Raw genomic sequence first — 26,400 nt, forward strand, 5'->3', positions numbered from 1 at the left:
CTTAAAGACACCTCGAAGAAGACACTTTATTAAAATCAAGCAAGCCTTTTATACCTTTACAGCGGGCTGACGTATCAGCCTGTAACTATGCTCAGTAATTTTCCATTCTAGCTCTTTTTTCTATTGCAGACACAGCAACTTAGCAACTCCCTTTATCTACAAGGCCACAAGCTCTGCAGACAACTCTGTATCTTAAAGTTTCTCTTCTTGCTCCCATGGCTTCCTTCCAACAAGCATAACTATGTCTCTCTCCCAAGGTTGGTTTTTGCTCACTGATGCCATCAAGCTAGCTCGAGAAATACCCACATCTCCCCCTTATTTATATATATAAAAAAGGCTTGTTTCAATGCTCTGTTAGAGTTTGCACACATTTTAACACACATGGAATACAGATCAGAATACATATAAAAATGAATAAGCACCCTACACCTATTTGTAATAAGCTCTTTATCCATGCAGTTAAACCTAATCTACCAAAAAGATTTCAGAAAATGTTAAAACCATCACTTTGTTGTAGTTTCTGTACTCCTCCTTGCAGGTTTTCAATACTTTTGTGAATAGATTCAGAATGATCAGACAGATTCATACAACAAAGTCCATCAAAATCCTGACAACCATGACCTTGCACTAATAATAGAAAAATGTATTGCAGCTCTATTCTTCAGCGTAGCATGTCTTATTGAATCAACGTCTAGCAGTAGTCCACTCAGGGCTAATGAAGTTGCATTAGTTTGTTTTGCAAGCCAGCAGCCAAGCTTATTCAAGGTGGTTAGCGCTTGCGCTGTTCCTACTCCTGGAGCAAATATAGATGCTGCTATAATTTCACTAGGGCTCCAAAATTCCATATTATCTTTACAATCAGTTTTAAAGGCATGTATAGTGCGTTTGTGGTGGCATAACTTATGAGTTATAATCATGGATGTATTGAGTGTTCACAAAGTTAACCTTCCAATGCTACATGGTCTTCACAAATTAGAAATAATCCTGCAGGCAGTTTAAGTGGACGATTGCTAGACTTCGATATGTTAGGAGAAGTATAATTACACCAAGCACTAGCATTTCTATATGCAGGTGTGGTAGCATTTAACCATTGAATCGTTTTTATATCATATTTGCCTGTTTAGTTGAAGTATACACAATAATCCATTTTTACAGATCCTAATAAATCCAGTTCCTGTGGTTCAATCCCACCATATGCTAAATATGGAACCCAACCATCCCAATTGTTAACCACATCACCAAATCCCTGAATTATGATCTGTTTATCTGAGGGGACGGGCCAATCATCAACAGGTTGGCCAACCAGACAGGTTGTAAAAGGATTTTCTGGAGAAGCAGTTGACAGGCATAGTGTGTCCTGTCCTGTGCGATTGGACAAGGTTACCCAGATGTTGGTTTTGGGTTGAGGCGGGATCCATATTGATGCAGCTGACATCATGGCACAGATGATGGCAATGACTGAGATAGCGATGGCTTGATCCATCAAGCTGGTACCCATCTTGGGCCAGAACCTGTGGAAACACAAGCATACCCTCTACCCCAAGTTAATAACAGAAAAGGACCTTCCCATTGATTTGTTTGTAAATTTTTTACTATAACTTGGGCTTTCTCATTAGAATTTGAAGCATTATGTAAGCCAAAATGACCTTGTATAGGAGGTCCGTCCTCCGTCCAATGATTTAAAAAATTCAAAACATAACAGGCTTTAGCTATATGCTCTTGTGGGATTAACCCTAGACTCCCCCTTTTTTGTTTTTGCAACATAGTTTTAAGAGCGCTATGTGTGCGTTCGATAATGGCTTGGCCTGTGGGAGAATGTGGAATGCCTGTAATATGCTGAGCTCCCCATTGTTGAAAAAATGTCTGTGTCTTATGCGCTATATAGCCTGGGCCATTATCTGTTTTTATAGTTATTGGAACTCCCAAGGTGGCAAAGGCCATAATAAAATGTCTGCAAACATCTTTTGCTTTTTCACCTGAGTGTACCGATGCATAAATACAAGATGAAAAAGTGTCGGTAGAGACATGGACATATTTGTACTTGCCAAACTCTGGTACATGAGTAACATCCATCTGTCAAATTTCAAGTAATGAAAGACCTTGAGGATTAGTTCTGATCAACGGTGCAGGCAAAACTTGTTGACAATCAGGACGCCATTGTATAATTTGCCTCGCTTAGTCTTGAGTCAGTTGAAATGTGCGTTGCAGTACTTTTGCATTTTGATGATATAATTCATGAGGTAAATGACCCTGTGCAAAACTGTCAGGTAAGACCTGCATGGTACCTGCAAGCCTATCTGCTTGTGTGTTTCCCTCACTTATGGGGCCGGGTAGGGAGGTATGTGAGCGTACATGTTGTATAAAATATGGATGTGCCTGTCGATCCAGGAGCCACTTGAGCTCCCAGAGAAGAGCAAATAAGGCTTTGTGTGAGACTTCCTTCAAAAAGGAGCATTCTAGCCTAGTAGAAACAAGGCCTGCCACGTAGGCAGAATCTGTGATAATGTTTGTTGGGGTGGTCCATAATTTGAAAACACAGACTACTGCAGAGAGTTCTACTACCTGAGGCGATCCTGTGACAATATGTATGTTGCTTTTCCAGTTTCCTTCATCATCTCTCCAAACTATCACTGCTTGGCCTGTCTTGCCAGACCCATCAGTGAATACTGTAGGGGCATCAGCTATTGGTGTGATAGCTAGTTGTGAAGTAGGTAAAAGAGAAAGAGAGTGCAGGGATTGTATAATTTTGTGTCCTGGGAAATGAATACTTATATGTCCTGTAAAATTCGCTAGAGCACACTGAAAAACAAAAGAGTGGCGAGTTAAAAAAGTTAGCTGTTTTGTATCAAGAGGCAAATAGATAATATTAGGTTCAACACCATCTAAAGTTAATAAACGCTCTCTTCCTTTCTGAATTACCATAGCTATCATTTCAATAGCTGTGGTAACTTTTTTTCCAAAATTATGTGGTAAAAATATCCATTCCAGAATAATCAAAGGATATATGTCTTGCGGAACCCACTGTGATAAGAGACCATAGGGTTGAAAAGTTGAATAAAAAATGAAAAGGCTAATAGGTAGGGTGGTCCATTTTTTGCCTATGAGTGACTTGACCTGCTAATTTTACCACCACTTTATCAAGAGCAGTTTTTGCAGAAAGGATAAGTGTTCAAGGAGACATCAAGTCTGGATCTCCTTCCAATAGTTTAAAGAGGGGGTGGAGTTCTTCAGTAGATATCCCTAAGAGAGGACGAGCCCAATTTATGGTTCCTAAACAGTTTCTGTAAATCGTTCAGAGTCCTTATTTCTGTTTGCAAGGTGATACATTGAGGTTGGATGTTTTGTTCTGATATTTTCCATCCTAAATATCACCAAGGTGGTGTTTCTTGTATTTTTTCTTCTGCAATTTTGAGTCCCGCTGTCGAGACTGCTTGGACTACTTGCCGTTTCACTTCTTGGGCTGTCTGTTTTGATTCTGCAGCAATTAAGATCTCATCCGTATACTGGTGCTGCCACTTGTACTGGTGCACAGACTGCTGCAGCTCCGGGGGGGGCCATTCAGAGAGGTAATTTGTTATCATAGCGCAACCCCTCATGGTGCTCCACTTGGGGTTTCCCAGTAAGGTCAAAGACTGGCCATCCCAGTCAAATTTTGATTGACATTGATTGGCATAATGATGCCCTTTACGACAGCACGGACAGATTCCAGATGGACCCCCTTTATTATTTACTTTTGCTTTCAGACACTTCTTTTGTAGATGGCCGTACTGACTACACGAAAAGCATTGCTGTGACTTAACTGATAGCGTTGCAAATGCTTCCACAATCAGAGACAAATCATGCTGTCTAGACCCAATATTCATACAAGCATTCAACATATCATCAGTGCTAGGATTCTTTAAAGATCATAATACTTTCTGTCAGTCAGGGTTGGCATTTTCAATAGCAAGTTGTTTAAAAATATATTCACGTGCTTTCTCATTATCAAAATGCTTTTCCAAAGCCTCATTAAGTCTGTCCAAAAATTTCATAAATGGTTCATTTGCTTGTTTAATTCTGACAAAAAGCTGCCTCTGTTTACCTGCTTCAGGGACAGTTTTCAAAGCACGGAACGCCAATTGTTTTACTTGCTGCAAACCTGCCTGGCAAATCCTAGCTTGCGCAGCATTGGTGCTATGATCAGCTTGCCCTAGTAATACATCTACATTAACCGCTCGCAACGGATCACGTGCCCCCAACACTGAGTTTTCAGTAGCTTGGATGCCTGCAAGCTGCCTCGTTTCTGACTCCCACATAGTGTATTGCATGTCCGTCATTATCAAGTGAAACAACGTTTTAAAATCATTAGGGGTAAACACATGAGTATCACAGAGAGACTCTATTAAATGAGTAGTATAAGGAGCCCCAAGCCCATGGTCTGTCACTGTTCTCCTGATATCTTTAATAAAAGCATACGAGAGAGCTTCCCATTGCGGATCTTGATCTGGCACATACACCACAGGGAAAGCACACAGCACATCTGTATCCCCTGCTTGCTTTGCTTCCCCTTTTACAGCCACCCATTTATCATGAGGGTCTGGAGGATATAATTCAGGCTCTTTTTCTGGATCAGTAAGCTCTGGGTCAAAAGGATTATCCATGTCATCATCGAGAGTATCAGGCGGCAGAGCCGCAAGAGCAGTAGCAGCAGGTTTAGTTTTTGGTCTTACGGCAGCGTCTGCTAAAGAGTGTGGCAGTGAAGGAGCTGAAGAAGCTGTTTCCGCTTCCTTTGATTGTGAGCCAGCATGAGCTTTTAAAGTTTCAAAAATAACTCACCAAGGGCTCAACAAAGTAGCTGCTACCTTATAATTTTTTGTAGCAGTCCCATAGATGGATGCCTATTTTATCCCAAATCTCTGGAGTATAAATGTTAGTGGTATTAACAGATGGGTCAGCTTTTGATGCCCATAGAAGAATGCGTTTTAATTCTTGCTCATCTATTTTCTTCCCATACTTCTTAAGAATGTTAGTAAAAACTTGTAAAACGGTTCTCTGCTCCTTTGTTAAAGCAGTCCCCATAGTTCTCAGCCACTTACCTTCATCCTGCGATACTGGATACTCTTCCTTTCAGCACGTAGTCCTGTAGTTTGGCTTTGCTACGCCACCAGATCAACAGCTAGTCAATTTCGGGCCTCACGTTAGGCACCATTCGTGGTGTATTGATGCACGGACTCCGAGAGCGGATCGAAGACTCAAAGACACCTCGAAGAAGACACTTTATTAAAATCAAGCAAGCCTTTTATACCTTTACAGCGGGCTGACGTATCAGCCTGTAACTATGCTCAGTAATTTTCCATTCTAGCTCTTTTTTCTATTGCAGACACAGCAACTTAGCAACTCCCTTTATCTACAAGGCCACAAGCTCTGCAGACAACTCTGTATCTTAAAGTTTCTCTTCTTGCTCCCATGGCTTCCTTCCAACAAGCATAACTATGTCTCTCTCCCAAGGTTGGTTTTTGCTCACTGATGCCATCAAGCTAGCTCGAGAAATACCCACATCTCCCCCTTATTTATATATATAAAAAAGGCTTGTTTCAATGCTCTGTTAGAGTTTGCACACATTTTAACACACATGGAATACAGATCAGAATACATATAAAAATGAATAAGCACCCTACACCTATTTGTAATAAGCTCTTTATCCATGCAGTTAAACCTAATCTACCAAAAAGATTTCAGAAAATGTTAAAACCATCACTTTGTTGTAGTTTCTGTACTCCTCCTTGCAGGTTTTCAATACTTTTGTGAATAGATTCAGAATGATCAGACAGATTCATACAACAAAGTCCATCAAAATCCTGACAACCATGACCTTGCACTAATAATAGAAAAATGTATTGCAGCTCTATTCTTCAGCGTAGCATGTCTTATTGAATCAACGTCTAGCAGTAGTCCACTCAGGGCTAATGAAGTTGCATTAGTTTGTTTTGCAAGCCAGCAGCCAAGCTTATTCAAGGTGGTTAGCGCTTGCGCTGTTCCTACTCCTGGAGCAAATATAGATGCTGCTATAATTTCACTAGGGCTCCAAAATTCCATATTATCTTTACAATCAGTTTTAAAGGCATGTATAGTGCGTTTGTGGTGGCATAACTTATGAGTTATAATCATGGATGTATTGAGTGTTCACAAAGTTAACCTTCCAATGCTACATGGTCTTCACAAATTAGAAATAATCCTGCAGGCAGTTTAAGTGGACGATTGCTAGACTTCGATATGTTAGGAGAAGTATAATTACACCAAGCACTAGCATTTCTATATGCAGGTGTGGTAGCATTTAACCATTGAATCGTTTTTATATCATATTTGCCTGTTTAGTTGAAGTATACACAATAATCCATTTTTACAGATCCTAATAAATCCAGTTCCTGTGGTTCAATCCCACCATATGCTAAATATGGAACCCAACCATCCCAATTGTTAACCACATCACCAAATCCCTGAATTATGATCTGTTTATCTGAGGGGACGGGCCAATCATCAACAGGTTGGCCAACCAGACAGGTTGTAAAAGGATTTTCTGGAGAAGCAGTTGACAGGCATAGTGTGTCCTGTCCTGTGCGATTGGACAAGGTTACCCAGATGTTGGTTTTGGGTTGAGGCGGGATCCATATTGATGCAGCTGACATCATGGCACAGATGATGGCAATGACTGAGATAGCGATGGCTTGATCCATCAAGCTGGTACCCATCTTGGGCCAGAACCTGTGGAAACACAAGCATACCCTCTACCCCAAGTTAATAACAGAAAAGGACCTTCCCATTGATTTGTTTGTAAATTTTTTACTATAACTTGGGCTTTCTCATTAGAATTTGAAGCATTATGTAAGCCAAAATGACCTTGTATAGGAGGTCCGTCCTCCGTCCAATGATTTAAAAAATTCAAAACATAACAGGCTTTAGCTATATGCTCTTGTGGGATTAACCCTAGACTCCCCCTTTTTTGTTTTTGCAACATAGTTTTAAGAGCGCTATGTGTGCGTTCGATAATGGCTTGGCCTGTGGGAGAATGTGGAATGCCTGTAATATGCTGAGCTCCCCATTGTTGAAAAAATGTCTGTGTCTTATGCGCTATATAGCCTGGGCCATTATCTGTTTTTATAGTTATTGGAACTCCCAAGGTGGCAAAGGCCATAATAAAATGTCTGCAAACATCTTTTGCTTTTTCACCTGAGTGTACCGATGCATAAATACAAGATGAAAAAGTGTCGGTAGAGACATGGACATATTTGTACTTGCCAAACTCTGGTACATGAGTAACATCCATCTGTCAAATTTCAAGTAATGAAAGACCTTGAGGATTAGTTCTGATCAACGGTGCAGGCAAAACTTGTTGACAATCAGGACGCCATTGTATAATTTGCCTCGCTTAGTCTTGAGTCAGTTGAAATGTGCGTTGCAGTACTTTTGCATTTTGATGATATAATTCATGAGGTAAATGACCCTGTGCAAAACTGTCAGGTAAGACCTGCATGGTACCTGCAAGCCTATCTGCTTGTGTGTTTCCCTCACTTATGGGGCCGGGTAGGGAGGTATGTGAGCGTACATGTTGTATAAAATATGGATGTGCCTGTCGATCCAGGAGCCACTTGAGCTCCCAGAGAAGAGCAAATAAGGCTTTGTGTGAGACTTCCTTCAAAAAGGAGCATTCTAGCCTAGAAACAAGGCCTGCCACGTAGGCAGAATCTGTGATAATGTTTGTTGGGGTGGTCCATAATTTGAAAACACAGACTACTGCAGAGAGTTCTACTACCTGAGGCGATCCTGTGACAATATGTATGTTGCTTTTCCAGTTTCCTTCATCATCTCTCCAAACTATCACTGCTTGGCCTGTCTTGCCAGACCCATCAGTGAATACTGTAGGGGCATCAGCTATTGGTGTGATAGCTAGTTGTGAAGTAGGTAAAAGAGAAAGAGAGTGCAGGGATTGTATAATTTTGTGTCCTGGGAAATGAATACTTATATGTCCTGTAAAATTCGCTAGAGCACACTGAAAAACAAAAGAGTGGCGAGTTAAAAAAGTTAGCTGTTTTGTATCAAGAGGCAAATAGATAATATTAGGTTCAACACCATCTAAAGTTAATAAACGCTCTCTTCCTTTCTGAATTACCATAGCTATCATTTCAATAGCTGTGGTAACTTTTTTTCCAAAATTATGTGGTAAAAATATCCATTCCAGAATAATCAAAGGATATATGTCTTGCGGAACCCACTGTGATAAGAGACCATAGGGTTGAAAAGTTGAATAAAAAATGAAAAGGCTAATAGGTAGGGTGGTCCATTTTTTGCCTATGAGTGACTTGACCTGCTAATTTTACCACCACTTTATCAAGAGCAGTTTTTGCAGAAAGGATAAGTGTTCAAGGAGACATCAAGTCTGGATCTCCTTCCAATAGTTTAAAGAGGGGGTGGAGTTCTTCAGTAGATATCCCTAAGAGAGGACGAGCCCAATTTATGGTTCCTAAACAGTTTCTGTAAATCGTTCAGAGTCCTTATTTCTGTTTGCAAGGTGATACATTGAGGTTGGATGTTTTGTTCTGATATTTTCCATCCTAAATATCACCAAGGTGGTGTTTCTTGTATTTTTTCTTCTGCAATTTTGAGTCCCGCTGTCGAGACTGCTTGGACTACTTGCCGTTTCACTTCTTGGGCTGTCTGTTTTGATTCTGCAGCAATTAAGATCTCATCCGTATACTGGTGCTGCCACTTGTACTGGTGCACAGACTGCTGCAGCTCCGGGGGGGCCATTCAGAGAGGTAATTTGTTATCATAGCGCAACCCCTCATGGTGCTCCACTTGGGGTTTCCCAGTAAGGTCAAAGACTGGCCATCCCAGTCAAATTTTGATTGACATTGATTGGCATAATGATGCCCTTTACGACAGCACGGACAGATTCCAGATGGACCCCCTTTATTATTTACTTTTGCTTTCAGACACTTCTTTTGTAGATGGCCGTACTGACTACACGAAAAGCATTGCTGTGACTTAACTGATAGCGTTGCAAATGCTTCCACAATCAGAGACAAATCATGCTGTCTAGACCCAATATTCATACAAGCATTCAACATATCATCAGTGCTAGGATTCTTTAAAGATCATAATACTTTCTGTCAGTCAGGGTTGGCATTTTCAATAGCAAGTTGTTTAAAAATATATTCACGTGCTTTCTCATTATCAAAATGCTTTTCCAAAGCCTCATTAAGTCTGTCCAAAAATTTCATAAATGGTTCATTTGCTTGTTTAATTCTGACAAAAAGCTGCCTCTGTTTACCTGCTTCAGGGACAGTTTTCAAAGCACGGAACGCCAATTGTTTTACTTGCTGCAAACCTGCCTGGCAAATCCTAGCTTGCGCAGCATTGGTGCTATGATCAGCTTGCCCTAGTAATACATCTACATTAACCGCTCGCAACGGATCACGTGCCCCCAACACTGAGTTTTCAGTAGCTTGGATGCCTGCAAGCTGCCTCGTTTCTGACTCCCACATAGTGTATTGCATGTCCGTCATTATCAAGTGAAACAACGTTTTAAAATCATTAGGGGTAAACACATGAGTATCACAGAGAGACTCTATTAAATGAGTAGTATAAGGAGCCCCAAGCCCATGGTCTGTCACTGTTCTCCTGATATCTTTAATAAAAGCATACGAGAGAGCTTCCCATTGCGGATCTTGATCTGGCACATACACCACAGGGAAAGCACACAGCACATCTGTATCCCCTGCTTGCTTTGCTTCCCCTTTTACAGCCACCCATTTATCATGAGGGTCTGGAGGATATAATTCAGGCTCTTTTTCTGGATCAGTAAGCTCTGGGTCAAAAGGATTATCCATGTCATCATCGAGAGTATCAGGCGGCAGAGCCGCAAGAGCAGTAGCAGCAGGTTTAGTTTTTGGTCTTACGGCAGCGTCTGCTAAAGAGTGTGGCAGTGAAGGAGCTGAAGAAGCTGTTTCCGCTTCCTTTGATTGTGAGCCAGCATGAGCTTTTAAAGTTTCAAAAATAACTCACCAAGGGCTCAACAAAGTAGCTGCTACCTTATAATTTTTTGTAGCAGTCCCATAGATGGATGCCTATTTTATCCCAAATCTCTGGAGTATAAATGTTAGTGGTATTAACAGATGGGTCAGCTTTTGATGCCCATAGAAGAATGCGTTTTAATTCTTGCTCATCTATTTTCTTCCCATACTTCTTAAGAATGTTAGTAAAAACTTGTAAAACGGTTCTCTGCTCCTTTGTTAAAGCAGTCCCCATAGTTCTCAGCCACTTACCTTCATCCTGCGATACTGGATACTCTTCCTTTCAGCACGTAGTCCTGTAGTTTGGCTTTGCTACGCCACCAGATCAACAGCTAGTCAATTTCGGGCCTCACGTTAGGCACCATTCGTGGTGTATTGATGCACGGACTCCGAGAGCGGATCGAAGACTCAAAGACACCTCGAAGAAGACACTTTATTAAAATCAAGCAAGCCTTTTATACCTTTACAGCGGGCTGACGTATCAGCCTGTAACTATGCTCAGTAATTTTCCATTCTAGCTCTTTTTTCTATTGCAGACACAGCAACTTAGCAACTCCCTTTATCTACAAGGCCACAAGCTCTGCAGACAACTCTGTATCTTAAAGTTTCTCTTCTTGCTCCCATGGCTTCCTTCCAACAAGCATAACTATGTCTCTCTCCCAAGGTTGGTTTTTGCTCACTGATGCCATCAAGCTAGCTCGAGAAATACCCACATCTCCCCCTTATTTATATATATAAAAAAGGCTTGTTTCAATGCTCTGTTAGAGTTTGCACACATTTTAACACACATGGAATACAGATCAGAATACATATAAAAATGAATAAGCACCCTACACCTATTTGTAATAAGCTCTTTATCCATGCAGTTAAACCTAATCTACCAAAAAGATTTCAGAAAATGTTAAAACCATCACTTTGTTGTAGTTTCTGTACTCCTCCTTGCAGGTTTTCAATACTTTTGTGAATAGATTCAGAATGATCAGACAGATTCATACAACAAAGTCCATCAAAATCCTGACAACCATGACCTTGCACTAATAATAGAAAAATGTATTGCAGCTCTATTCTTCAGCGTAGCATGTCTTATTGAATCAACGTCTAGCAGTAGTCCACTCAGGGCTAATGAAGTTGCATTAGTTTGTTTTGCAAGCCAGCAGCCAAGCTTATTCAAGGTGGTTAGCGCTTGCGCTGTTCCTACTCCTGGAGCAAATATAGATGCTGCTATAATTTCACTAGGGCTCCAAAATTCCATATTATCTTTACAATCAGTTTTAAAGGCATGTATAGTGCGTTTGTGGTGGCATAACTTATGAGTTATAATCATGGATGTATTGAGTGTTCACAAAGTTAACCTTCCAATGCTACATGGTCTTCACAAATTAGAAATAATCCTGCAGGCAGTTTAAGTGGACGATTGCTAGACTTCGATATGTTAGGAGAAGTATAATTACACCAAGCACTAGCATTTCTATATGCAGGTGTGGTAGCATTTAACCATTGAATCGTTTTTATATCATATTTGCCTGTTTAGTTGAAGTATACACAATAATCCATTTTTACAGATCCTAATAAATCCAGTTCCTGTGGTTCAATCCCACCATATGCTAAATATGGAACCCAACCATCCCAATTGTTAACCACATCACCAAATCCCTGAATTATGATCTGTTTATCTGAGGGGACGGGCCAATCATCAACAGGTTGGCCAACCAGACAGGTTGTAAAAGGATTTTCTGGAGAAGCAGTTGACAGGCATAGTGTGTCCTGTCCTGTGCGATTGGACAAGGTTACCCAGATGTTGGTTTTGGGTTGAGGCGGGATCCATATTGATGCAGCTGACATCATGGCACAGATGATGGCAATGACTGAGATAGCGATGGCTTGATCCATCAAGCTGGTACCCATCTTGGGCCAGAACCTGTGGAAACACAAGCATACCCTCTACCCCAAGTTAATAACAGAAAAGGACCTTCCCATTGATTTGTTTGTAAATTTTTTACTATAACTTGGGCTTTCTCATTAGAATTTGAAGCATTATGTAAGCCAAAATGACCTTGTATAGGAGGTCCGTCCTCCGTCCAATGATTTAAAAAATTCAAAACATAACAGGCTTTAGCTATATGCTCTTGTGGGATTAACCCTAGACTCCCCCTTTTTTGTTTTTGCAACATAGTTTTAAGAGCGCTATGTGTGCGTTCGATAATGGCTTGGCCTGTGGGAGAATGTGGAATGCCTGTAATATGCTGAGTTCCCCATTGTTGAAAAAATGTCTGTGTCTTATGCGCTATATAGCCTGGGCCATTATCTGTTTTTATAGTTATTGGAACTCCCAAGGTGGCAAAGGCCATAATAAAATGTCTGCAAACATCTTTTGCTTTTTCACCTGAGTGTACCGATGCATAAATACAAGATGAAAAAGTGTCGGTAGAGACATGGACATATTTGTACTTGCCAAACTCTGGTACATGAGTAACATCCATCTGTCAAATTTCAAGTAATGAAAGACCTTGAGGATTAGTTCTGATCAACGGTGCAGGCAAAACTTGTTGACAATCAGGACGCCATTGTATAATTTGCCTCGCTTAGTCTTGAGTCAGTTGAAATGTGCGTTGCAGTACTTTTGCATTTTGATGATATAATTCATGAGGTAAATGACCCTGTGCAAAACTGTCAGGTAAGACCTGCATGGTACCTGCAAGCCTATCTGCTTGTGTGTTTCCCTCACTTATGGGGCCGGGTAGGGAGGTATGTGAGCGTACATGTTGTATAAAATATGGATGTGCCTGTCGATCCAGGAGCCACTTGAGCTCCCAGAGAAGAGCAAATAAGGCTTTGTGTGAGACTTCCTTCAAAAAGGAGCATTCTAGCCTAGAAACAAGGCCTGCCACGTAGGCAGAATCTGTGATAATGTTTGTTGGGGTGGTCCATAATTTGAAAACACAGACTACTGCAGAGAGTTCTACTACCTGAGGCGATCCTGTGACAATATGTATGTTGCTTTTCCAGTTTCCTTCATCATCTCTCCAAACTATCACTGCTTGGCCTGTCTTGCCAGACCCATCAGTGAATACTGTAGGGGCATCAGCTATTGGTGTGATAGCTAGTTGTGAAGTAGGTAAAAGAGAAAGAGAGTGCAGGGATTGTATAATTTTGTGTCCTGGGAAATGAATACTTATATGTCCTGTAAAATTCGCTAGAGCACACTGAAAAACAAAAGAGTGGCGAGTTAAAAAAGTTAGCTGTTTTGTATCAAGAGGCAAATAGATAATATTAGGTTCAACACCATCTAAAGTTAATAAACGCTCTCTTCCTTTCTGAATTACCATAGCTATCATTTCAATAGCTGTGGTAACTTTTTTTCCAAAATTATGTGGTAAAAATATCCATTCCAGAATAATCAAAGGATATATGTCTTGCGGAACCCACTGTGATAAGAGACCATAGGGTTGAAAAGTTGAATAAAAAATGAAAAGGCTAATAGGTAGGGTGGTCCATTTTTTGCCTATGAGTGACTTGACCTGCTAATTTTACCACCACTTTATCAAGAGCAGTTTTTGCAGAAAGGATAAGTGTTCAAGGAGACATCAAGTCTGGATCTCCTTCCAATAGTTTAAAGAGGGGGTGGAGTTCTTCAGTAGATATCCCTAAGAGAGGACGAGCCCAATTTATGGTTCCTAAACAGTTTCTGTAAATCGTTCAGAGTCCTTATTTCTGTTTGCAAGGTGATACATTGAGGTTGGATGTTTTGTTCTGATATTTTCCATCCTAAATATCACCAAGGTGGTGTTTCTTGTATTTTTTCTTCTGCAATTTTGAGTCCCGCTGTCGAGACTGCTTGGACTACTTGCCGTTTCACTTCTTGGGCTGTCTGTTTTGATTCTGCAGCAATTAAGATCTCATCCGTATACTGGTGCTGCCACTTGTACTGGTGCACAGACTGCTGCAGCTCCGGGGGGGCCATTCAGAGAGGTAATTTGTTATCATAGCGCAACCCCTCATGGTGCTCCACTTGGGGTTTCCCAGTAAGGTCAAAGACTGGCCATCCCAGTCAAATTTTGATTGACATTGATTGGCATAATGATGCCCTTTACGACAGCACGGACAGATTCCAGATGGACCCCCTTTATTATTTACTTTTGCTTTCAGACACTTCTTTTGTAGATGGCCGTACTGACTACACGAAAAGCATTGCTGTGACTTAACTGATAGCGTTGCAAATGCTTCCACAATCAGAGACAAATCATGCTGTCTAGACCCAATATTCATACAAGCATTCAACATATCATCAGTGCTAGGATTCTTTAAAGATCATAATACTTTCTGTCAGTCAGGGTTGGCATTTTCAATAGCAAGTTGTTTAAAAATATATTCACGTGCTTTCTCATTATCAAAATGCTTTTCCAAAGCCTCATTAAGTCTGTCCAAAAATTTCATAAATGGTTCATTTGCTTGTTTAATTCTGACAAAAAGCTGCCTCTGTTTACCTGCTTCAGGGACAGTTTTCAAAGCACGGAACGCCAATTGTTTTACTTGCTGCAAACCTGCCTGGCAAATCCTAGCTTGCGCAGCATTGGTGCTATGATCAGCTTGCCCTAGTAATACATCTACATTAACCGCTCGCAACGGATCACGTGCCCCCAACACTGAGTTTTCAGTAGCTTGGATGCCTGCAAGCTGCCTCGTTTCTGACTCCCACATAGTGTATTGCATGTCCGTCATTATCAAGTGAAACAACGTTTTAAAATCATTAGGGGTAAACACATGAGTATCACAGAGAGACTCTATTAAATGAGTAGTATAAGGAGCCCCAAGCCCATGGTCTGTCACTGTTCTCCTGATATCTTTAATAAAAGCATACGAGAGAGCTTCCCATTGCGGATCTTGATCTGGCACATACACCACAGGGAAAGCACACAGCACATCTGTATCCCCTGCTTGCTTTGCTTCCCCTTTTACAGCCACCCATTTATCATGAGGGTCTGGAGGATATAATTCAGGCTCTTTTTCTGGATCAGTAAGCTCTGGGTCAAAAGGATTATCCATGTCATCATCGAGAGTATCAGGCGGCAGAGCCGCAAGAGCAGTAGCAGCAGGTTTAGTTTTTGGTCTTACGGCAGCGTCTGCTAAAGAGTGTGGCAGTGAAGGAGCTGAAGAAGCTGTTTCCGCTTCCTTTGATTGTGAGCCAGCATGAGCTTTTAAAGTTTCAAAAATAACTCACCAAGGGCTCAACAAAGTAGCTGCTACCTTATAATTTTTTGTAGCAGTCCCATAGATGGATGCCTATTTTATCCCAAATCTCTGGAGTATAAATGTTAGTGGTATTAACAGATGGGTCAGCTTTTGATGCCCATAGAAGAATGCGTTTTAATTCTTGCTCATCTATTTTCTTCCCATACTTCTTAAGAATGTTAGTAAAAACTTGTAAAACGGTTCTCTGCTCCTTTGTTAAAGCAGTCCCCATAGTTCTCAGCCACTTACCTTCATCCTGCGATACTGGATACTCTTCCTTTCAGCACGTAGTCCTGTAGTTTGGCTTTGCTACGCCACCAGATCAACAGCTAGTCAATTTCGGGCCTCACGTTAGGCACCATTCGTGGTGTATTGATGCACGGACTCCGAGAGCGGATCGAAGACTCAAAGACACCTCGAAGAAGACACTTTATTAAAATCAAGCAAGCCTTTTATACCTTTACAGCGGGCTGACGTATCAGCCTGTAACTATGCTCAGTAATTTTCCATTCTAGCTCTTTTTTCTATTGCAGACACAGCAACTTAGCAACTCCCTTTATCTACAAGGCCACAAGCTCTGCAGACAACTCTGTATCTTAAAGTTTCTCTTCTTGCTCCCATGGCTTCCTTCCAACAAGCATAACTATGTCTCTCTCCCAAGGTTGGTTTTTGCTCACTGATGCCATCAAGCTAGCTCGAGAAATACCCACATCTCCCCCTTATTTATATATATAAAAAAGGCTTGTTTCAATGCTCTGTTAGAGTTTGCACACATTTTAACACACATGGAATACAGATCAGAATACATATAAAAATGAATAAGCACCCTACACCTATTTGTAATAAGCTCTTTATCCATGCAGTTAAACCTAATCTACCAAAAAGATTTCAGAAAATGTTAAAACCATCACTTTGTTGTAGTTTCTGTACTCCTCCTTGCAGGTTTTCAATACTTTTGTGAATAGATTCAGAATGATCAGACAGATTCATACAACAAAGTCCATCAAAATCCTGACAACCATGACCTTGCACTAATAATAGAAAAATGTATTGCAGCTCTATTCTTCAGCGTAGCATGTCTTATTGAATCAACGTCTAGCAGTAGTCCACTCAGGGCTAATGAAGTTGCATTAGTTTGTTTTGCAAGCCAGCAGCCAAGCTTATTCAAGGTGGTTAGCGCTTGCGCTGTTCCTACTCCTGGAGCAAATATAGATGCTGCTATAATTTCACTAGGGCTCCAAAATTCCATATTATCTTTACAATCAGTTTTAAAGGCATGTATAGTGCGTTTGTGGTGGCATAACTTATGAGTTATAATCATGGATGTATTGAGTGTTCACAAAGTTAACCTTCCAATGCTACATGGTCTTCACAAATTAGAAATAATCCTGCAGGCAGTTTAAGTGGACGATTGCTAGACTTCGATATGTTAGGAGAAGTATAATTACACCAAGCACTAGCATTTCTATATGCAGGTGTGGTAGCATTTAACCATTGAATCGTTTTTATATCATATTTGCCTGTTTAGTTGAAGTATACACAATAATCCATTTTTACAGATCCTAATAAATCCAGTTCCTGTGGTTCAATCCCACCATATGCTAAATATGGAACCCAACCATCCCAATTGTTAACCACATCACCAAATCCCTGAATTATGATCTGTTTATCTGAGGGGACGGGCCAATCATCAACAGGTTGGCCAACCAGACAGGTTGTAAAAGGATTTTCTGGAGAAGCAGTTGACAGGCATAGTGTGTCCTGTCCTGTGCGATTGGACAAGGTTACCCAGATGTTGGTTTTGGGTTGAGGCGGGATCCATATTGATGCAGCTGACATCATGGCACAGATGATGGCAATGACTGAGATAGCGATGGCTTGATCCATCAAGCTGGTACCCATCTTGGGCCAGAACCTGTGGAAACACAAGCATACCCTCTACCCCAAGTTAATAACAGAAAAGGACCTTCCCATTGATTTGTTTGTAAATTTTTTACTATAACTTGGGCTTTCTCATTAGAATTTGAAGCATTATGTAAGCCAAAATGACCTTGTATAGGAGGTCCGTCCTCCGTCCAATGATTTAAAAAATTCAAAACATAACAGGCTTTAGCTATATGCTCTTGTGGGATTAACCCTAGACTCCCCCTTTTTTGTTTTTGCAACATAGTTTTAAGAGCGCTATGTGTGCGTTCGATAATGGCTTGGCCTGTGGGAGAATGTGGAATGCCTGTAATATGCTGAGTTCCCCATTGTTGAAAAAATGTCTGTGTCTTATGCGCTATATAGCCTGGGCCATTATCTGTTTTTATAGTTATTGGAACTCCCAAGGTGGCAAAGGCCATAATAAAATGTCTGCAAACATCTTTTGCTTTTTCACCTGAGTGTACCGATGCATAAATACAAGATGAAAAAGTGTCGGTAGAGACATGGACATATTTGTACTTGCCAAACTCTGGTACATGAGTAACATCCATCTGTCAAATTTCAAGTAATGAAAGACCTTGAGGATTAGTTCTGATCAACGGTGCAGGCAAAACTTGTTGACAATCAGGACGCCATTGTATAATTTGCCTCGCTTAGTCTTGAGTCAGTTGAAATGTGCGTTGCAGTACTTTTGCATTTTGATGATATAATTCATGAGGTAAATGACCCTGTGCAAAACTGTCAGGTAAGACCTGCATGGTACCTGCAAGCCTATCTGCTTGTGTGTTTCCCTCACTTATGGGGCCGGGTAGGGAGGTATGTGAGCGTACATGTTGTATAAAATATGGATGTGCCTGTCGATCCAGGAGCCACTTGAGCTCCCAGAGAAGAGCAAATAAGGCTTTGTGTGAGACTTCCTTCAAAAAGGAGCATTCTAGCCTAGTAGAAACAAGGCCTGCCACGTAGGCAGAATCTGTGATAATGTTTGTTGGGGTGGTCCATAATTTGAAAACACAGACTACTGCAGAGAGTTCTACTACCTGAGGCGATCCTGTGACAATATGTATGTTGCTTTTCCAGTTTCCTTCATCATCTCTCCAAACTATCACTGCTTGGCCTGTCTTGCCAGACCCATCAGTGAATACTGTAGGGGCATCAGCTATTGGTGTGATAGCTAGTTGTGAAGTAGGTAAAAGAGAAAGAGAGTGCAGGGATTGTATAATTTTGTGTCCTGGGAAATGAATACTTATATGTCCTGTAAAATTCGCTAGAGCACACTGAAAAACAAAAGAGTGGCGAGTTAAAAAAGTTAGCTGTTTTGTATCAAGAGGCAAATAGATAATATTAGGTTCAACACCATCTAAAGTTAATAAACGCTCTCTTCCTTTCTGAATTACCATAGCTATCATTTCAATAGCTGTGGTAACTTTTTTTCCAAAATTATGTGGTAAAAATATCCATTCCAGAATAATCAAAGGATATATGTCTTGCGGAACCCACTGTGATAAGAGACCATAGGGTTGAAAAGTTGAATAAAAAATGAAAAGGCTAATAGGTAGGGTGGTCCATTTTTTGCCTATGAGTGACTTGACCTGCTAATTTTACCACCACTTTATCAAGAGCAGTTTTTGCAGAAAGGATAAGTGTTCAAGGAGACATCAAGTCTGGATCTCCTTCCAATAGTTTAAAGAGGGGGTGGAGTTCTTCAGTAGATATCCCTAAGAGAGGACGAGCCCAATTTATGGTTCCTAAACAGTTTCTGTAAATCGTTCAGAGTCCTTATTTCTGTTTGCAAGGTGATACATTGAGGTTGGATGTTTTGTTCTGATATTTTCCATCCTAAATATCACCAAGGTGGTGTTTCTTGTATTTTTTCTTCTGCAATTTTGAGTCCCGCTGTCGAGACTGCTTGGACTACTTGCCGTTTCACTTCTTGGGCTGTCTGTTTTGATTCTGCAGCAATTAAGATCTCATCCGTATACTGGTGCTGCCACTTGTACTGGTGCACAGACTGCTGCAGCTCCGGGGGGGCCATTCAGAGAGGTAATTTGTTATCATAGCGCAACCCCTCATGGTGCTCCACTTGGGGTTTCCCAGTAAGGTCAAAGACTGGCCATCCCAGTCAAATTTTGATTGACATTGATTGGCATAATGATGCCCTTTACGACAGCACGGACAGATTCCAGATGGACCCCCTTTATTATTTACTTTTGCTTTCAGACACTTCTTTTGTAGATGGCCGTACTGACTACACGAAAAGCATTGCTGTGACTTAACTGATAGCGTTGCAAATGCTTCCACAATCAGAGACAAATCATGCTGTCTAGACCCAATATTCATACAAGCATTCAACATATCATCAGTGCTAGGATTCTTTAAAGATCATAATACTTTCTGTCAGTCAGGGTTGGCATTTTCAATAGCAAGTTGTTTAAAAATATATTCACGTGCTTTCTCATTATCAAAATGCTTTTCCAAAGCCTCATTAAGTCTGTCCAAAAATTTCATAAATGGTTCATTTGCTTGTTTAATTCTGACAAAAAGCTGCCTCTGTTTACCTGCTTCAGGGACAGTTTTCAAAGCACGGAACGCCAATTGTTTTACTTGCTGCAAACCTGCCTGGCAAATCCTAGCTTGCGCAGCATTGGTGCTATGATCAGCTTGCCCTAGTAATACATCTACATTAACCGCTCGCAACGGATCACGTGCCCCCAACACTGAGTTTTCAGTAGCTTGGATGCCTGCAAGCTGCCTCGTTTCTGACTCCCACATAGTGTATTGCATGTCCGTCATTATCAAGTGAAACAACGTTTTAAAATCATTAGGGGTAAACACATGAGTATCACAGAGAGACTCTATTAAATGAGTAGTATAAGGAGCCCCAAGCCCATGGTCTGTCACTGTTCTCCTGATATCTTTAATAAAAGCATACGAGAGAGCTTCCCATTGCGGATCTTGATCTGGCACATACACCACAGGGAAAGCACACAGCACATCTGTATCCCCTGCTTGCTTTGCTTCCCCTTTTACAGCCACCCATTTATCATGAGGGTCTGGAGGATATAATTCAGGCTCTTTTTCTGGATCAGTAAGCTCTGGGTCAAAAGGATTATCCATGTCATCATCGAGAGTATCAGGCGGCAGAGCCGCAAGAGCAGTAGCAGCAGGTTTAGTTTTTGGTCTTACGGCAGCGTCTGCTAAAGAGTGTGGCAGTGAAGGAGCTGAAGAAGCTGTTTCCGCTTCCTTTGATTGTGAGCCAGCATGAGCTTTTAAAGTTTCAAAAATAACTCACCAAGGGCTCAACAAAGTAGCTGCTACCTTATAATTTTTTGTAGCAGTCCCATAGATGGATGCCTATTTTATCCCAAATCTCTGGAGTATAAATGTTAGTGGTATTAACAGATGGGTCAGCTTTTGATGCCCATAGAAGAATGCGTTTTAATTCTTGCTCATCTATTTTCTTCCCATACTTCTTAAGAATGTTAGTAAAAACTTGTAAAACGGTTCTCTGCTCCTTTGTTAAAGCAGTCCCCATAGTTCTCAGCCACTTACCTTCATCCTGCGATACTGGATACTCTTCCTTTCAGCACGTAGTCCTGTAGTTTGGCTTTGCTACGCCACCAGATCAACAGCTAGTCAATTTCGGGCCTCACGTTAGGCACCATTCGTGGTGTATTGATGCACGGACTCCGAGAGCGGATCGAAGACTCAAAGACACCTCGAAGAAGACACTTTATTAAAATCAAGCAAGCCTTTTATACCTTTACAGCGGGCTGACGTATCAGCCTGTAACTATGCTCAGTAATTTTCCATTCTAGCTCTTTTTTCTATTGCAGACACAGCAACTTAGCAACTCCCTTTATCTACAAGGCCACAAGCTCTGCAGACAACTCTGTATCTTAAAGTTTCTCTTCTTGCTCCCATGGCTTCCTTCCAACAAGCATAACTATGTCTCTCTCCCAAGGTTGGTTTTTGCTCACTGATGCCATCAAGCTAGCTCGAGAAATACCCACATCTCCCCCTTATTTATATATATAAAAAAGGCTTGTTTCAATGCTCTGTTAGAGTTTGCACACATTTTAACACACATGGAATACAGATCAGAATACATATAAAAATGAATAAGCACCCTACACCTATTTGTAATAAGCTCTTTATCCATGCAGTTAAACCTAATCTACCAAAAAGATTTCAGAAAATGTTAAAACCATCACTTTGTTGTAGTTTCTGTACTCCTCCTTGCAGGTTTTCAATACTTTTGTGAATAGATTCAGAATGATCAGACAGATTCATACAACAAAGTCCATCAAAATCCTGACAACCATGACCTTGCACTAATAATAGAAAAATGTATTGCAGCTCTATTCTTCAGCGTAGCATGTCTTATTGAATCAACGTCTAGCAGTAGTCCACTCAGGGCTAATGAAGTTGCATTAGTTTGTTTTGCAAGCCAGCAGCCAAGCTTATTCAAGGTGGTTAGCGCTTGCGCTGTTCCTACTCCTGGAGCAAATATAGATGCTGCTATAATTTCACTAGGGCTCCAAAATTCCATATTATCTTTACAATCAGTTTTAAAGGCATGTATAGTGCGTTTGTGGTGGCATAACTTATGAGTTATAATCATGGATGTATTGAGTGTTCACAAAGTTAACCTTCCAATGCTACATGGTCTTCACAAATTAGAAATAATCCTGCAGGCAGTTTAAGTGGACGATTGCTAGACTTCGATATGTTAGGAGAAGTATAATTACACCAAGCACTAGCATTTCTATATGCAGGTGTGGTAGCATTTAACCATTGAATCGTTTTTATATCATATTTGCCTGTTTAGTTGAAGTATACACAATAATCCATTTTTACAGATCCTAATAAATCCAGTTCCTGTGGTTCAATCCCACCATATGCTAAATATGGAACCCAACCATCCCAATTGTTAACCACATCACCAAATCCCTGAATTATGATCTGTTTATCTGAGGGGACGGGCCAATCATCAACAGGTTGGCCAACCAGACAGGTTGTAAAAGGATTTTCTGGAGAAGCAGTTGACAGGCATAGTGTGTCCTGTCCTGTGCGATTGGACAAGGTTACCCAGATGTTGGTTTTGGGTTGAGGCGGGATCCATATTGATGCAGCTGACATCATGGCACAGATGATGGCAATGACTGAGATAGCGATGGCTTGATCCATCAAGCTGGTACCCATCTTGGGCCAGAACCTGTGGAAACACAAGCATACCCTCTACCCCAAGTTAATAACAGAAAAGGACCTTCCCATTGATTTGTTTGTAAATTTTTTACTATAACTTGGGCTTTCTCATTAGAATTTGAAGCATTATGTAAGCCAAAATGACCTTGTATAGGAGGTCCGTCCTCCGTCCAATGATTTAAAAAATTCAAAACATAACAGGCTTTAGCTATATGCTCTTGTGGGATTAACCCTAGACTCCCCCTTTTTTGTTTTTGCAACATAGTTTTAAGAGCGCTATGTGTGCGTTCGATAATGGCTTGGCCTGTGGGAGAATGTGGAATGCCTGTAATATGCTGAGTTCCCCATTGTTGAAAAAATGTCTGTGTCTTATGCGCTATATAGCCTGGGCCATTATCTGTTTTTATAGTTATTGGAACTCCCAAGGTGGCAAAGGCCATAATAAAATGTCTGCAAACATCTTTTGCTTTTTCACCTGAGTGTACCGATGCATAAATACAAGATGAAAAAGTGTCGGTAGAGACATGGACATATTTGTACTTGCCAAACTCTGGTACATGAGTAACATCCATCTGTCAAATTTCAAGTAATGAAAGACCTTGAGGATTAGTTCTGATCAACGGTGCAGGCAAAACTTGTTGACAATCAGGACGCCATTGTATAATTTGCCTCGCTTAGTCTTGAGTCAGTTGAAATGTGCGTTGCAGTACTTTTGCATTTTGATGATATAATTCATGAGGTAAATGACCCTGTGCAAAACTGTCAGGTAAGACCTGCATGGTACCTGCAAGCCTATCTGCTTGTGTGTTTCCCTCACTTATGGGGCCGGGTAGGGAGGTATGTGAGCGTACATGTTGTATAAAATATGGATGTGCCTGTCGATCCAGGAGCCACTTGAGCTCCCAGAGAAGAGCAAATAAGGCTTTGTGTGAGACTTCCTTCAAAAAGGAGCATTCTAGCCTAGAAACAAGGCCTGCCACGTAGGCAGAATCTGTGATAATGTTTGTTGGGGTGGTCCATAATTTGAAAACACAGACTACTGCAGAGAGTTCTACTACCTGAGGCGATCCTGTGACAATATGTATGTTGCTTTTCCAGTTTCCTTCATCATCTCTCCAAACTATCACTGCTTGGCCTGTCTTGCCAGACCCATCAGTGAATACTGTAGGGGCATCAGCTATTGGTGTGATAGCTAGTTGTGAAGTAGGTAAAAGAGAAAGAGAGTGCAGGGATTGTATAATTTTGTGTCCTGGGAAATGAATACTTATATGTCCTGTAAAATTCGCTAGAGCACACTGAAAAACAAAAGAGTGGCGAGTTAAAAAAGTTAGCTGTTTTGTATCAAGAGGCAAATAGATAATATTAGGTTCAACACCATCTAAAGTTAATAAACGCTCTCTTCCTTTCTGAATTACCATAGCTATCATTTCAATAGCTGTGGTAACTTTTTTTCCAAAATTATGTGGTAAAAATATCCATTCCAGAATAATCAAAGGATATATGTCTTGCGGAACCCACTGTGATAAGAGACCATAGGGTTGAAAAGTTGAATAAAAAATGAAAAGGCTAATAGGTAGGGTGGTCCATTTTTTGCCTATGAGTGACTTGACCTGCTAATTTTACCACCACTTTATCAAGAGCAGTTTTTGCAGAAAGGATAAGTGTTCAAGGAGACATCAAGTCTGGATCTCCTTCCAATAGTTTAAAGAGGGGGTGGAGTTCTTCAGTAGATATCCCTAAGAGAGGACGAGCCCAATTTATGGTTCCTAAACAGTTTCTGTAAATCGTTCAGAGTCCTTATTTCTGTTTGCAAGGTGATACATTGAGGTTGGATGTTTTGTTCTGATATTTTCCATCCTAAATATCACCAAGGTGGTGTTTCTTGTATTTTTTCTTCTGCAATTTTGAGTCCCGCTGTCGAGACTGCTTGGACTACTTGCCGTTTCACTTCTTGGGCTGTCTGTTTTGATTCTGCAGCAATTAAGATCTCATCCGTATACTGGTGCTGCCACTTGTACTGGTGCACAGACTGCTGCAGCTCCGGGGGGGCCATTCAGAGAGGTAATTTGTTATCATAGCGCAACCCCTCATGGTGCTCCACTTGGGGTTTCCCAGTAAGGTCAAAGACTGGCCATCCCAGTCAAATTTTGATTGACATTGATTGGCATAATGATGCCCTTTACGACAGCACGGACAGATTCCAGATGGACCCCCTTTATTATTTACTTTTGCTTTCAGACACTTCTTTTGTAGATGGCCGTACTGACTACACGAAAAGCATTGCTGTGACTTAACTGATAGCATTGCAAATGCTTCCACAATCAGAGACAAATCATGCTGTCTAGACCCAATATTCATACAAGCATTCAACATATCATCAGTGCTAGGATTCTTTAAAGATCATAATACTTTCTGTCAGTCAGGGTTGGCATTTTCAATAGCAAGTTGTTTAAAAATATATTCACGTGCTTTCTCATTATCAAAATGCTTTTCCAAAGCCTCATTAAGTCTGTCCAAAAATTTCATAAATGGTTCATTTGCTTGTTTAATTCTGACAAAAAGCTGCCTCTGTTTACCTGCTTCAGGGACAGTTTTCAAAGCACGGAACGCCAATTGTTTTACTTGCTGCAAACCTGCCTGGCAAATCCTAGCTTGCGCAGCATTGGTGCTATGATCAGCTTGCCCTAGTAATACATCTACATTAACCGCTCGCAACGGATCACGTGCCCCCAACACTGAGTTTTCAGTAGCTTGGATGCCTGCAAGCTGCCTCGTTTCTGACTCCCACATAGTGTATTGCATGTCCGTCATTATCAAGTGAAACAACGTTTTAAAATCATTAGGGGTAAACACATGAGTATCACAGAGAGACTCTATTAAATGAGTAGTATAAGGAGCCCCAAGCCCATGGTCTGTCACTGTTCTCCTGATATCTTTAATAAAAGCATACGAGAGAGCTTCCCATTGCGGATCTTGATCTGGCACATACACCACAGGGAAAGCACACAGCACATCTGTATCCCCTGCTTGCTTTGCTTCCCCTTTTACAGCCACCCATTTATCATGAGGGTCTGGAGGATATAATTCAGGCTCTTTTTCTGGATCAGTAAGCTCTGGGTCAAAAGGATTATCCATGTCATCATCGAGAGTATCAGGCGGCAGAGCCGCAAGAGCAGTAGCAGCAGGTTTAGTTTTTGGTCTTACGGCAGCGTCTGCTAAAGAGTGTGGCAGTGAAGGAGCTGAAGAAGCTGTTTCCGCTTCCTTTGATTGTGAGCCAGCATGAGCTTTTAAAGTTTCAAAAATAACTCACCAAGGGCTCAACAAAGTAGCTGCTACCTTATAATTTTTTGTAGCAGTCCCATAGATGGATGCCTATTTTATCCCAAATCTCTGGAGTATAAATGTTAGTGGTATTAACAGATGGGTCAGCTTTTGATGCCCATAGAAGAATGCGTTTTAATTCTTGCTCATCTATTTTCTTCCCATACTTCTTAAGAATGTTAGTAAAAACTTGTAAAACGGTTCTCTGCTCCTTTGTTAAAGCAGTCCCCATAGTTCTCAGCCACTTACCTTCATCCTGCGATACTGGATACTCTTCCTTTCAGCACGTAGTCCTGTAGTTTGGCTTTGCTACGCCACCAGATCAACAGCTAGTCAATTTCGGGCCTCACGTTAGGCACCATTCGTGGTGTATTGATGCACGGACTCCGAGAGCGGATCGAAGACTCAAAGACACCTCGAAGAAGACACTTTATTAAAATCAAGCAAGCCTTTTATACCTTTACAGCGGGCTGACGTATCAGCCTGTAACTATGCTCAGTAATTTTCCATTCTAGCTCTTTTTTCTATTGCAGACACAGCAACTTAGCAACTCCCTTTATCTACAAGGCCACAAGCTCTGCAGACAACTCTGTATCTTAAAGTTTCTCTTCTTGCTCCCATGGCTTCCTTCCAACAAGCATAACTATGTCTCTCTCCCAAGGTTGGT

General features: G+C 41.0%; 1 pseudogene; it reads right to left on the reverse strand.

The window, feature by feature from the left end:
* Positions 1 to 26,400, reverse strand: part of LOC121080443 — a 111,992-nt pseudogene that overhangs the window by 49,732 nt on the left and 35,860 nt on the right.

The sequence above is a fragment of the Falco naumanni genome, chromosome W (genome assembly GCF_017639655.2).
Source record: "Falco naumanni isolate bFalNau1 chromosome W, bFalNau1.pat, whole genome shotgun sequence".
In the NCBI taxonomy this organism is placed as follows: domain Eukaryota; kingdom Metazoa; phylum Chordata; class Aves; order Falconiformes; family Falconidae; genus Falco; species Falco naumanni.